We start from the raw sequence: 11,601 nt of genomic DNA, 5'->3' as shown, positions 1-11,601 counted from the left end.
AAGGAAAAAGCTTCGTGGGTTTTGGGGGGGGGGGGGAGAGAGAGAGTGAGTGATTTTATTTTGTCTTACAAAACACTTGTAGGATCCTTTTTAATACACTCACTGTAGAGAAAACCATCGCCGGTTTTCTCTGACCCTCAAAAAACCATCGCAAGTTTTCTATTTAACCAGCACAATTTTTACCATTTACCTGTTACCGCTCCACGATAAAACCATCGTCGATTTTCTCTTTTTCTAGCCAAAAACCACTTTTTCCCCATTTCTTTTATTATTTTATTTTCCCGAGTCTCTACATTCTCCTCTCCTTATAAAATTTTGTCCTTGAAATTTTCCATTTCTCACATTTCCACTTCTAAAGAAAAACACCACCATTTTATTAATTATCCTCATTTATGGCAGAAGAATACCGTGGTTATATAGGAGTTCTGGGAGATTACAACCATTGAAAGAAAATTCTCCCCAAAACCATCCAAATCCCAACACTACCTAACCTATACACATACAAATCAAATTACATAACTTTATTCGGGTTACCACTAAACGGCTGTGGGTATCTCTGGCTCATCTTTTCCTCTAATTCCCAAGAAGCTTCCTCTATTGCGTGGTTGTGCCACAGAACTTTTACCAGTGGTATGCTTTTCATACGTAGTTCTTGTTCTTTCCAATCCAAAATCTCCATTGACACTTCCTCATAAGATAAAGTATCACTGAACTCCAGTGCCTCATATTTGATCACATAGGAGGGATTTGAGATGTATTTTCTCAACATAGAAACGTGAAATTGTCACGCCCCGAACCTCGAAATGGGACCCAAGGATGAAAATATAACTAACCTGTCCTTGTATCTGATAAAACATCAAAGATACAGTACAATGGATGAGGGTCCAACCCCGTGGGGTTCCCAGGCACCCTAAACACACCCAAATACAATCATATACGTAGCGGAAAAAAGGTTATTCTATATCAACATATACAGTACCATACCAAAGTCTATACAAGAGCGAAACACAGCTCTATGAAAAACGTATAATCGGGTGCCCAAATACATCTCAAAAGGTCAACCCACCAAAATACAGTCCTAGCACTTACCCAAGTGCTAAACGCATTACACCGGCCACTACGCTCCCTACACCAGGACACTAGTTCCGGTTACTCGAAGGACCTATAAAAATGTACGTACAGCAGGGGTGAGACACCTCTCAGTAAGGAAGAACACATGTTATATCGGTGTGTGGCATTTGAGTGTTATTATGATACACTGACATGCATGGATCAATAGTCAACACAATCAAAACAGTTCTAGTATTTTCACAAACCAAGCAATACAATCTGGTGTCATCACACTCTTCAGCTCGAAGCCGGACTATCTAGTGGTATTTCATACCCTTCGGTAAAAATCGGTGATCTAGTGATATTTCACACCCTTCGGCTCGAAGCCGGACTGTTTGGTGATATTTCACACCCTTTGGCAAACGCCAGTGCCCCCGGTAACCAAGCATAGCATCAGCTTTGAACCAGTGTAGATCTGGTGTTCACACACCCTTCGGCTCAAAAGCCGGCCAATCTAGTGGTATTGTATACTCTTCGGCAAAAGCTGGATTTTCAAACCTGGAACAATTCGGAACCCCATTCCTATTTCATCAAGATACAAAATATGCATGCTCATATAACCAAACAAATCACACCCATTTGGTAATCTAAATCATGGTTTTCCAAACAAATACAGTTTAAACAAGTCAAGGCACGACTATCCCAATAACACAGTATAAATCAACATATACCCATAGGTTTTAAACAAAACCAGGGATGCAGCCCGTCGCCCCCTTTTCCCAAAACTATATTAATGAAAAACCCATAGTTTTCCCCATTAGATTCCCCCAAATGAGTAGCCAAAACACATGCAGGACCGTGAACCGCAGTTCCACCGAGTCCGATTTCGAAAAATAACTAATATAAACATAGTTCCCCTTACCTTTTCCCCGAATCACAAATCTCGAACTCCAAGACCCCTAAACAACAAATCGAGTTCCAAAACCTACAAATCACAGTACAGAATATGCTTACAAGACAGTTACTTATAAAACTATCGGATTAGAAATGAAAACCGAGCCTTACCTCGATTTTTCGCCAAAACCCAAAAATCTCCAAAACGAGATTCCAATCCGTAGAAATTGTAGAGAATCCTTCCATGATCCTCGTGATAACTTCAGATTCCTGATTCCACCAATAATCAGTGAAGAAATCTAGAGAGAGAAAGAGAGAGAGAGAGAGAGAGAGAGAGAGAGAGAGTAGGGAGAGGTTTAGAGAGAGAGAAAGAGAGAGAGAGAGAGATATATATATTTGAAGTTACTTAGTGAAGAAGTAATGAAAAATCCTATTTATAGCCCTTTGACCCGGCCCAATTCATTGACGAAATGGTGCCCTCGTCGACGAATCTTGCACTACCCTCGTCGACGAATAAGTGACCTCGTCGAGGAATCTGGCATCTCTGGTTTTTCCGAGACTCCTTGGCTTCTCCTCGTCGACGAGTCTCTGAATTTCGTTGATGAGAAGAACAAAGGTTTCGTTGAAGAAATATGGCTTTGTCGACAAAATCTGCCAAATTTTCAATTTCGCCCATCTCTTATTTATTTAGCCCATTTATCAGGGTTCAGGTTCTTACAGAAATACATCATGAATTCTAGTCAAAACTGGTGGTAACGTCAACCTATAGGCAATTGGACCCACTCTCTCAAGAATTTGAAATGGTCCAATATACCTAGGGCTCAGTTTACCCTTCCTCCCAAACCTCATAACTCCTTTCAACAGTGCCACCCGCAGAAACACATGATCCCCAGTGTCAAACTCTAACTCTCGTTGGCGTGTATTTGCGTAACTCTTCTACCGACTCTATGCTATTCTGATCCTGTCCCTAATGAGTCTAACTTTATCCTAAGTCTATTGTATCAGCTTTGGCCCCAATATTTGTCTCTCCCTAATCTCATCCCAGTACAATGGGGATCAATAGCTCCTACCAGACAATGCCTCAAATGGTGTCATCCCAATACTAGCCTGATAGTTGTTATTATACACAAACTCGACTAGTGGCATAAATCGTAACCAATTGCCTCCAAAGTCCAGCATGCATGCATGTAGCATATCTTCCAATCTCTATATCATCCTCTCTATTTGTCCACTTGTCTGAAAATGAAATGTTATGCTGAACGACAACTGAGAACCCATAGCATCCTGCAAATTTCTCCAAAAACGAGACATGCATCGTGGTTCTCGGTCTGAAACTATGGACACAAGTACACCATGCATCCTGACTATCTATTGAATGTACAATTCTGCCAATTTGTTTAAAGAGTAGTTAGCTCTGATAGGCAGAAAATGGGCAGTCTTCGTAAGTCGATCCACAACTACCCAAATGGCGTCCTGTTCATGTAGTGTCGGCTGTAACCTAGTGATAAAATCCATCGCTATATGTTTCCACTTCCACTCAGGAATATACAGCGACTGCAAAGACCCCGTGTAACGACTTGTTTAATTTACTGGGTTTTATTTATTTATTTATTTATTTATTATATACTATGACATTCTACATGCTCTGATACCATACTGGGGGTAAACCCAATCATTAGCCTAAGCAGCAAGAAGCAGAAATTACATAGATATAACCATATGTAAATATATATATATACACATATAATACCAGAGTACTAACATGTTTCCCAAAATATACACATATATTTGTTCCCCAAAATACCCTCAACTATGTTGGGATATACAAAAATTCTCCACAATACTCACTTCACTGACAGGGCACTACTGAAGCCCCTCTATCTGCGAGCCTGGTCTGCTCGCCTACCTAGATCACCTGAAAAATGATTCAACACTAGGATGAGCCAATGCTTAGTAAGAAAAAATATGCTATTACTAGTGTATGGCAAATGAACTACAATATTCTAAAAATCTGTTTTCATATAATCATGTATAACTGAATATGTAAATACAGTACAAGTGATAAAATCCACCACCCTTTCCATGTTGCTTAACATAACAGTATTGTCGATTACTATTCAAAATACTTCTAATGTACATAAGTATGTTCCCTGTTTCTGTAAATCTGTATATACGTAATAGTAGCTGAAAACTTTCCCTGTAGATAACTGTGTGTCATAATTTAACCCTTTATGATAGGGTTGTGCGGCCCGTAGGCGGGATCTACACTGGCTGGCCGACTAGGGTAAATTACTATACTCCATCAGTCTGATCTGCCCACCTCATCCCATATCTTATGGGGAGCCTGTCCACGTCAAGGGCCTAGGTGATCGACCTACTACCACGTATTATCTAAATAGGTGGTTGCACTCATAACATAACATAATATCTGTAGCGACGGTACCGTGCTCTGTAACTGCATAGTCCAACATGGTCTGATACTGTATAATATATCTCTATATACAACTATCTAATTTACCATGATTCTGAAATAACTGTAATAACCATGATACTGCATAAACTGTATAGTACTTCATACGTCATAATACTGAGAACTGTATAATCATAACACTGAAACTGCATACTCATAATACTGAAATTCAAATAATCATGGTACTGAGATTCATATAATCATGGTACTAGAATTCGTATAATCATGGTACTGAAATTCATAAAATCATGGTACTAAAATTCATAAATCATATCTCCATACTATATTCATATTCTCAAGTCACACCATACTTTAATACATAATTTTCATAATTTAATAAGCTGTATAATATTTCAAAATTTCCTAGCATAGCATAATTCCCTTACTTGACTACTGAAAAGCCCCTATGGTTTACTAACTTGACACCCGCAGGGCCTCCTACATAACACCCAGAAAGTAACATTTGCCAAAATAGAATATCAGTATTTCTTCGCCTACATCATTTCCTATAACTGTCATAAGGCCAAAAATGGACTAAAAGGCCTTACCCTGAATTTGGGATAAAATCCAACTTCGTCTCACCAACGATCTGCTTTAGCAGACTTGCAAAGAACTTCGCCAAGAGCGTCGTGGTGGCTTTCAAATCGTCGATTCGGTGACTGGTGGTGCCACAATCGAAGAGAGAAGGGAGAGAGACCGTAGGGGAGAGAGAGGAGAGTGAGAGAGAGAGCACTGAACATGGGTTAAAAATCTGAGTTTGCACTATTTATAAAGCAGATTCGTCGACGAGACATGTCACCTTGTTGACGAGTCCTTCAGTAAATTCGTAGACGAACCTTACCCTTCGTCGATGAAATTCAGAGCAGTCCAAAACCTTCGCTCGCTATTTTCTCGTCGATGAAAGGGGACCTCATTGACGAGATCCTGAAGACATTTGTCGATGAAATCCTGCATTAGTCGATGAAGCCTAAAAATTCTTAAAATTATTATTACCTCAAAATGCAATGTCGTTGATGAACGTGAAGCATTCGTCGACGAAGCCTACTGCCTCCTTCTATTTCTGCTTCCATTTCTCTCCCTCATTATCATTTAAATACTGTTATTCTTCGGGTCACTACACCCCGTCGGTCTCTGATGCTCATCTTTCACCTGCTGGTATATCAAACACTGTGCGACAAATTCAACAATCTCTCTTTTCATTCCGCTACACCAAAAAGATTTTCGAAGAACCTTGTAAATTTTAGTGCTACCAGGATGTACTGTATAAAAAGATCGGTGCGCTTCCTCCAGTATCACTTTCTTAATCTCAAGATCGGCAAGTACACATAACCTAGTACGGAACCCCAAGGCTCCATCATCCGAGATACTAAAATCCTCCTCTAGACCATCTTGTACTTTCTCTATAAGCTCTACCAGTTCTGCATCACTCCTTTGTTCTGTTTTAATTCTTTCCTATAGAGTTGGTTGCAACACCAGATTGGCAATAAATGCCTGATGATCACCCTCTATGAGTTCTATCCCCAGTCTTTCCAGATCCATCAGAACCGGATGCTGGATCTCCATTGCAAATACTGATGCACCCATTGATTTCCAGCTCAAGGCATTAGCCACCACATTAGCCTTTCCCCCGGTGGTAACTGATGGTGCAGTTGTAATCTTTTATCAACTCCAACCATCTTCTCTGCCTCATGTTCAATTCTTTCTACGTGAAAATGTATTTCAGGCTTTTATGATGAGTACAAATTTCACACCTACCCCCATAGAGATAATGTCTCCAAATCTTTAGTGCGTATACCATTGCCGCTAACTCCAAGTCATGGGTAGGGTAATTCTTCTCATATTCTTTCAACTTTCGGGAAGCATATGCTATAACTCTCACCTACTGCATCAGAACACAGCCAAACCCTTTATGCGATGCATCACTATAAATCATGAAACCCTCTTCACTTGAAGTAATCGTCAACACCAGTGCAGTAATGAGCTACTGCTTCAACTCCTGGAAGCTCCACTCACATTCATCAGATCACTCAAATTTCACCCTTTTCCTAGTCAATCTAGTCAACGGGCCCGATAATTTGGAAAAATCATCAACAAACTTGTAGTAGTATCCATCCAATCCCAAGAAACTTCTAATTTCTTGCACATTCTTCGGTCGCACCTAATCTGCTACCGCCTCAATCTTACTCGGGTCTATTAAGATACCACCCCTAGAGATCATATCTCCAAGGAAGGTAACCTGCTCTAGCCAGAACTCGCACTTCTTGAATTTCATAAACAATTTCCTTTCCCTCAGTACCTAAAGTACTATCCTCAGATGTTCCTTGTGCTCCTCTGGGATCTTTGAATATACCAGTATATTGTTAATGAATACCACCAAAAACTGATCTAGATATTGGTGAAAGACCCTGTTCATCAAATCCATAAACATTACAAGAGCATTCGTCAATCCAAACGACATAACCAAGAATTTGTAATGGTCATACTGAGTCTTGAATGCCGTCTTTGAAACATCCTCTGCTCTGACCTTTACCTGATGATACCCAGACTGTAAATCTATCTTCGAGAAAACTTGTGTCCCCTGTAGCTGATCAAATAAATCATCGATGCGGGGAAGCGAGTATTTAACTTTGATAGTCACTTTGTTAATTTCTCGGTAGTCAATGCACATTCTCATCGACCCATATTTCTTTTTCAAAAACAATACCGGCGCTCCCCAGGGCGACATGCTGGGCTGAATAAATCCTCTGTCTAACAATTCCTGCAACTGGTCCTTCAATTCTTTTAATTCCGCTGGTGCTTGCGGAGCTACTAATCGTTGTTAACAATTCCTTTCCAACTTTTGGGCAACTGACTAAAAATTAGTAGGGCATGAATTTCATTTTCAAACGTAATTCAAACCGAAGTGGGTTGATCTGACAGGTCATTGAAATTATTCAGATGTCTGCTAAAACTTTCACCTGTAGGCATGTTCATGGTAAACAACTTTTTCATTAGGTGTACCTTATTCGTGACTGATGCATGCTCATACATATTGGAGAGCGCATCCATAAGAGACTTGGTGTTGTCAAATGCTTGATATTGAAGGCAACAGACTTTGCCAGCATCATCCTGATGCTGCACAATTATTAGGAGGGAAGTTAGTATGAAGGTGTTGTGGGAAAAAACTTTACTATTGGGGAGCCAATTACATAAGATTCCATTATAGCCTTGCCGAATTCTATGTATATTCACTCAACTTAGCTAAAATTTGACACTCAAAAGTCTTCAAAATCAATGAATTAATTTCATCAAAATACTTCATAATAGAGTATATTTACTCCTCGACATTCATTCAAATCCTTTCCTCTTTTTTTTGACGTTTGAATGTGCCTTTATAAGTAGAAACCCGATCCACATTAGGCATGCCTACTATAAGCCGTCTTGAAGGTCCATAAAAGACTTCAAATTATAAATTTTCAGAAGACTTTACTTTGGACATCTTGAACATCCCCCTTGTTGTAGTCTCCTTTGTTTTGGGCTTCAATCTTCAATGACTCAATCCCTTGTATGTTTTTAATTCATCAAGCTTTCAAAAAATTATATTTAATTTACTCAAGGAAAAACAATAAATTAATCATCACTTACACCAACATGGTTTAAACTCCTTGTGACCATCCTAAGGAGGTGGTCCATTTTCAAGTATGCAACTTGGGTACTCTGTGTGTGCGTGTGCGCGTGCGTGCAAATCAATATGTTTTTTAACATTGCTTGGTTTGATGCATTAGAATTTTTTTTTAAAGTTGAGGGTGTAACACCCCAAGCCCTTAAACCCGGTTCCGGTGCGTTATATCTGATAAAATCTTGATAATCCATAATTAAATCATACATACGCAGCAGAAAACATAACTATGAACTTCAATCATACAAATAATACTATAATACTAGAGTTTACTACTCCTATCTAAAATCCATATTATCCATCCATCACCTACATTTCCATAAATACACATATCTCCAAAACATTTCAGTATTTTCACAATCATTCCTTTCTCAACAAACTTAAAACATAAAGACATAAAACATAAATATTTACATCCCCAAACTATTATAAAAAATATACCCTTTCTCTTTATAATCCTCAAAAAGGCTAAAAACCCTCGAGCTCCCTAAGTCCGACCTCGAGGATGTCCTGAAAAAGAAATAATCATATTTGGGTAAGACACATCTCAGTAAGGGAAGAAACAATATATTAAACACATTGTGTGGCTAACATGAGGTATATAAATATCATTTTAATAATATTTGCAAAGCATTTTCATAAATATTGAAATCATTCTCTAAATCTAAACAATCACATGCAAAGGTTTAATCCACGAGATTACCCAATGATAGGGGTGATTACCCGCCCATACAAGTAGCACCCCTCTGCTCTGATACTCAGACAACCTTAGGGTCGCTGCTAAAGCATACCAAGACACTCACCTTACTCAGTAAGCTCTCAAGTGTTAGATTGATCTCGTACTCACACAGTTCAACAATGATTTACTAGCGAAAGCTCCAAGGATAGGGAAATCTACCTGCCTATACAAGTAGGTTCCCTCTGCCCTAGTACGTTATGCAGCTACTGTCACATCTGAAGTTACTAGTGTACTAGCCTTTCTCAGCAAGCCCTCGGGCGAAGAGTACGCTCCACCCAATCTTAACATGTTCTACGTACATAAATACTTCTAATATCATAATACATTATTCTTTCTATCATTATTCAATCATTCACATCTATTCATGTTCATAGCTTAAACATTGCATTGCATTTCACTTTACGTAGCCTTCAACATTACATCGTCCACATTTGTCATTTCATTTCATTCATTCGTATTAGAGCCGCTCTTTAGCCGTCATCAATTAGTCCACATAGAAATGCGCTAGAATCTGCTAACACAGTTCCTTTTAACTGTCATCAATTAGTCCACATAGAAATGCACTAGAATTTGGTAATACGACTTTCAACTGTAATACATTTATATGGTTGCATTTAATATACACAAGCAGTATGGTTCATATCATATTTTATCCTTAATACATTACGTACTTAGCCTGCATCTCATACATACATCGTACATTTGCACAGAATTTACATTTACCCATGCCATACAATTTAACAATAAAATTCATACATATTCCTATAAAATAAGTCAACCCACATTTAGTGTTTAATCACAGAAAATACAATTTCCATTTCTTATATAATTACCCAAAAAATTTCTTTCACTTTCCTCAGTTCATTTTCACATATACATAGCTAAATAAATAGTCTTAGGTTCAGAAAACATGATTTACATGGTTGACATTTTATACCCACATGAAAACATATATACATAAATAAAATATAATCCATTTTAATTCATGAAAACCTGATTTAATATATAATTTCCTCTTACCTGACTTCTGAACTACGCTGGTAGGATCCTTGAACCAATACCCATAGCGTTCACTTAAATCAAAAATCCTAGTTTAATTAAAATAAATCCCAACTAACTCAAATATTAAGAAAAATATTTATTTAATATTTCTTAGGCTCCAAATAACAATATACATTAAGGAATTTCCAAAATAATTCACTTACCCTGATTTTAGGATATTTTCCAAACCTCTCAAACCAACGATTAGCTTCTATAAGCTTACAGAGAATGATCCTATGAATCTCGTGGTGGTTCCGGATTGTCGAACCGGGTCAAATCCGGCCCAAAATCGAAGAGAGAAGGGAGAGAAATTGAATTTCTAGAGAGAGAAACGAAGAAAAATCATTTTCTTCACATGGAAGCAACTTTGGTCCTTTTTATAAACGCTGCTGCCATATGGATTCGTCGACGAGACACGTGGGTTCGTCGATAAGCTGTTGAAGAGACTTCGTCGATGAGAAAATACCTTCGTCGATGAAATTCAGAGTTTCAAAATTACTCTCTCGGGATTCCTTCGTCGACGAGGAACAGGAGTTCGTCGACGATCTATAGAAGGACACTCTTCGACGAACACAGGGCATTCGTCGATGAGACTTGCTATTCTTTCAAAAAAATCCTTCCTTTTTCCCCTTATTATCCATTAATCTATTTCATTTATTATACTTCCCAATTATTTTAATAATTTTAATTTTCGGATCATTATAGGGGGAGTTGTGCAGAATTGGGAAAACCAAGGAAAGATTAACTTAGATAATTAATTGAAGTTGCTTTATTTTTTAGAATGTTTTCTAGCTTGTTACTATTTTTTGCAGTCATGCAAAAACAAGCCAAAGTTTGTGTTTTTGGATTTTTTTCTCTTTGTTCCACATGATCATAGTTAAGGATTTCCTTAATATTCATATCACAAATGAATTTATATTTCATCGCTATATTACAATAATAATTATAGGTGTTAAGTAAAAAATGGAGACCTGAAATTATATGAATGAAATAGTCTTATGGTCATCATTATTTATTGGATTGGCATTTTGATTTTGTAGCAATTCAACTTAATTTTTTTTTCTCACTATGGAAAATGCACTTGGAGCATATTCATACGACTTACTACTTTTATGATCAATCTTTTAACTAAATGAATTTAATATTAGATTGTAAATATCAGTTGGATTTTTAAAAACACTATAACCATTTTAAAATATTGAAAGTTAGCAAAAATTTGAAGCAACAATAAAATCTAATTTTTGTTTTCTTATTTTTTTTTCATTTCATGATTTATTCATACTGATTTAATTAAGATCTAAATTCGAAGACTTAGTTTATTAATAATTTAATTTTTATTAAACAATAAATATAAACATAAATTTATTAAATTTATATTTATACGTAGTAATACTATTTGTAACAATATGTAATTTTACGTGCTCTGCATGTACTTTATGCTAGTTTTTAAAAGATCTTTTCTAAGAATTTGATCATGTTTTCTTTACGAAGGGCGTTCTTTCACTGATTTTATTAATTAAGATAGTCTTCTCTTATATAGGGTTGGGCATATGGCCTTTTATAGGAAAATCGAAAAGCGCTTATGTAAAGGGAGAGGAGGATTGGCAAGGGCAGTGCACTCTCAAGTGCTACCCATGCCTCAAATCATCCCCTATGCCTCCTATGCAAGGTCTTACATTTCGATTTTAATTCAAATTCAAATTTGGAAACTACCAAAGTACAGTAACTTTGATGAAAATTTTGATTTTG

This window comes from Malania oleifera, chromosome 9 (assembly GCF_029873635.1).
Source record: "Malania oleifera isolate guangnan ecotype guangnan chromosome 9, ASM2987363v1, whole genome shotgun sequence".
Taxonomy (NCBI): domain Eukaryota; kingdom Viridiplantae; phylum Streptophyta; class Magnoliopsida; order Santalales; family Ximeniaceae; genus Malania; species Malania oleifera.
Note: the sequence above shows the minus strand (reverse complement) of the source record.